The sequence below is a fragment of the Lycium ferocissimum genome, chromosome 12 (genome assembly GCF_029784015.1).
Source record: "Lycium ferocissimum isolate CSIRO_LF1 chromosome 12, AGI_CSIRO_Lferr_CH_V1, whole genome shotgun sequence".
In the NCBI taxonomy this organism is placed as follows: domain Eukaryota; kingdom Viridiplantae; phylum Streptophyta; class Magnoliopsida; order Solanales; family Solanaceae; genus Lycium; species Lycium ferocissimum.
Window position 1 is genome coordinate 54,450,793 of NC_081353.1, and position 3,774 is coordinate 54,454,566.

The following is a 3,774-nucleotide window of genomic DNA, read 5'->3' on the forward strand; positions in this document are numbered from 1 at the left end:
TTTTTTAAATTTTTATTTAAATTATAAAAATTTTTAATTTTTTTTATTTTGGCAATAAAATTTAATTTTTTTTGGGCCTACAATATTATGCCATGAAGTCGAAGAATTCATACTTTTTATGTACGCAAAAATATATCAAGGAAAAATATTCTCAACATTTTAATTTTTTTTAAAAAAAATATTAATATTCAAATATTAGAAAGAAAAATTAATTGCAAGTTTAATGAAATTTTCTTGTTTAATAATATTTCCAAATGAAAGGCAAATTAAGTATGCATGAGTAATATATAAAGCTCAAAACCCCTACACAATACCTAACTCTTATACTACCGCTCTTATACACATGGCGATGCTGCCTCCAACCTCCAACGGGGTTGGTCACGTGCTCATCAACACTACTATCATCCCATCTACCAATAACACCAATCCTACACCAATGAATTATGCTTTTGCCTTACATAATGCATCTTCACAACAAGCCCCCGAACCCTATTGAACCAAAGACTCTACTTTCGCATGGTGAGCCAACAAATTACTGGACGAAGAGGGAGTTTGAAGAATTAACGAAGCGACAAAACCTACAATTTGCTATTGTAGCAAAATTCTCATATGCAAGGTGCCGATCTTGGGAACTAAGGACTACATTGCCGATCCAACTGGAAATCAAAGGAACATGTACTATTGGATACTTGGAGGAACGCTACATTTTTCTTAGGTTGTCATTGTTTGAGGACTATGCAACACTAATGTCGAAACCTTGGGAACTAAAGGTCAGGAATAGATATTTCCCTTTAAGATTTCTTAAATGGGATCCATGGTTTAACCCGGATGAAGAAACAACAATAGTAATTGCGTGGATCTCTTTTCCTGGACTACCAACTAATCTATTTGACAAAGAGTCAACGTTTACTTTAGCAAGTGCAGTTGGTACTCCATTAGTGATCGACAAAGCCACAAATAATAAAACGAGACCTAGTTGTGCTAGGATTAAAGTGGAGGTTGACCTGTTGAAGAATTTACCAAAAAGAATACAAATCAATTGCCTGGATGAAGAGACTGGAGAAGTGAAGTCGAAATGGCAAAAAATTCAATATGATTATTTGCCAAAGTATTGTACACATTGTAAGTTACAAGGGCATGATATTCATGGATTCTGGGTTTTACATCCGTAACATAAACCAAAAAAAGGAGGAGCACGTGGAAGAAATAAAGGGAGCAAGATATGAGGAAAGATAAAGAAGAAACTTTGAAAACTAACGGTCAAAGGACATCCACCCACCGTGCCATGAAGGGTATTCAAAAATGGGAAATTAGTGTATGAAAGTTGGAATGTGGTGAATAATAAGAAAAATAAGGGCATGACAAATGGAGAAGTTCAAAAAGAAAAGCAGACTTCCACCGAGGATATCGCAAATCGCTAACAAATTTAATTCTTAGTGGATTTGATCGAGGAAATGCAAGAGGGAAACAGAACAAGGTTTCACATCAGAACATTGAGAACACTTGCAAACAACAGGAGACATCCAAATCATGGGTTAAGGCATCATTTGGGAAGATGAATGGCGCAAATAAGGAAATAGGTGAGAGTCAGAAAGGGGAAGCAAGAAAATACAGACAAACAAAGCAATGATAACAATATAAGCAAGGATAGTATAAGCAAGGCATCGTAACCAAGACAAGGCAAAAAGTAAATGCAAATGCATACGTATGGATGAGGGAAATACAAAACAACAAGAATATTCATGATGCAAAGGATGTCTGATATAAATATTAGGCAAAGAAATGATCCTTTTAGCAAAGAATGCAGTTCATGGAGGGGTAAGGAAGATGATAAGCATGCAACATCCAGTCCTAGAGATAAATTTACACCAAAAAAAACCTCCCCGATGATACCCAACAAGAGAGAATGCACCAAATGGTCCATGACGGTGTACCGCAATTTCGCCACAACAGTACATCAGCGTAATATAATCAAGATGGACAAGTTGATACAGCTAACAGCAAGGAGGAAAATAACAAAGCACACAACAATGAGATGGAAACAAAATTCAATGCAGAAAATGCAGTGGTAGCATACAACAGTTGAATGAGGAAAAAGAAAAGGAAACTGATATTGGGGATGATGAGGAGGTAGATAAAAATGTCAACTTAATTGATGGCAAGTATACAGCAGACATCTCCACCAAACATATTGCAAGGAATGGGAAGGAAAGCAGGCAATACAAACAAAGAGATAAAAGTGTACCTCCTAAGACAGTGGGAGGTGTACAAACAAGGAAAGCACTTGCCATGTCAACCTCTCTGTTATACCTCGCGTTTTGCACATTTGAATATTCCAAGTGAATGGCGGGAAGTTAAGGACGAGGTTATATTTTTCGGTTTGTTAAGAATGCATAAGTTGCACGTTCATCTTTTATTGGTAATGAGAATTACAAAGATTGGAACAAGGAAAAGTAAGGGCAAACTTGAAATTTGGAAAAAATTATTTCACAAATAGCCATGAAAAGCCAAAGTGGCCATGTATAGTGGAAAGTGGGCCCCATCCATGGTTGGCCAATATTATCATGCCATGAGATGGCACATGTGTACATTACATATTTTGTGGAGCTATATATATGCACATGCATGGAATGACTAAGCAAGACTACAAATTCATCTTTTATAGTTTAAGAAAATTCTAGAAAATTTGAGAAAAATTGGAGGAAAATAAAGGGCACATGAACGGCCATGTGCCCCTTTGCATATATAATATATATAAGTGGTGCTAAAATAAGACATAAGCCACCATTTGCAACTCTAGAAAATTCAAGGAAACTCTGAGAGAAAGAGAGGGAGAGTGTTCGTCAGCCGGCTGGCCGAACATGGCCCATGGAGAATCATGATCAAAAAAATTATTTCTTCATGCATTCCTACCAATTGCTGTCCTCACAACATGGAGGGGGTTGTTGGAGCAAGAAAATCACCCGTTGTTGCCTTGTCCAAAGCCCACCGAGAGTAGAAAATGGAGGAAAGGTGAGGTTCAATCTTCCTTACATGTTTTATAGGTGTTTATGCATGTTGTGATATGTAGAAAGGAATGAAGTTCATGAAATTATGGTGTGTGAAGTGTGTACGTGTATATGTTGTTTGATGTAGGCATGATGAACAAATTTCATTTAGTGTTTGGTCGATGTTGTTATGGATATTACGTGATGAAAATGAGGTTTGATGACTCGAATGGAAATCGTAATCGTGTGGGCGATTTGGGACTTGTTGTGATTTTAATGTGGTTTCTTGAATTTATGAAAATAATGTTGTAAATGTATGGATTATTAAGGCCATTGATGAATTTGGAAGAAAGAAATATATTGTCGTTTGCTCCTATGGAAATTGGTAATTTCAGGTGGAGTGGCTTATTGTTTGGGTGGTTTTGAATATTGTATGGATCGTTGGAATGTTCTTGAAATCGTGTTTGAATGGTCTCGGATTAATACCTGAACGTATGATCAATGATGTTGGTTTGAATGCACGTAGTTTATTTGAATGTAAATGGAATGTTGATGAGTTATGTAAAGAAGAATTGCTAATGCTAGAATACGTTTTGAATTGATTATGAATGTTGTTAGTTTGGTTGTGGTATTGTGTTGGTGAATTTGGCCGAGTTGAATTTCGGGTTGTTGTATTTATAGGGAAATGTCGCCCAAATTTCGTAGCATTTGGTGTACGTCAGATCGGGTTTCAAATGCCTTTAGCTAATGGTTGATATTTAATGACGTATTGTAGATCTCTGGGAAG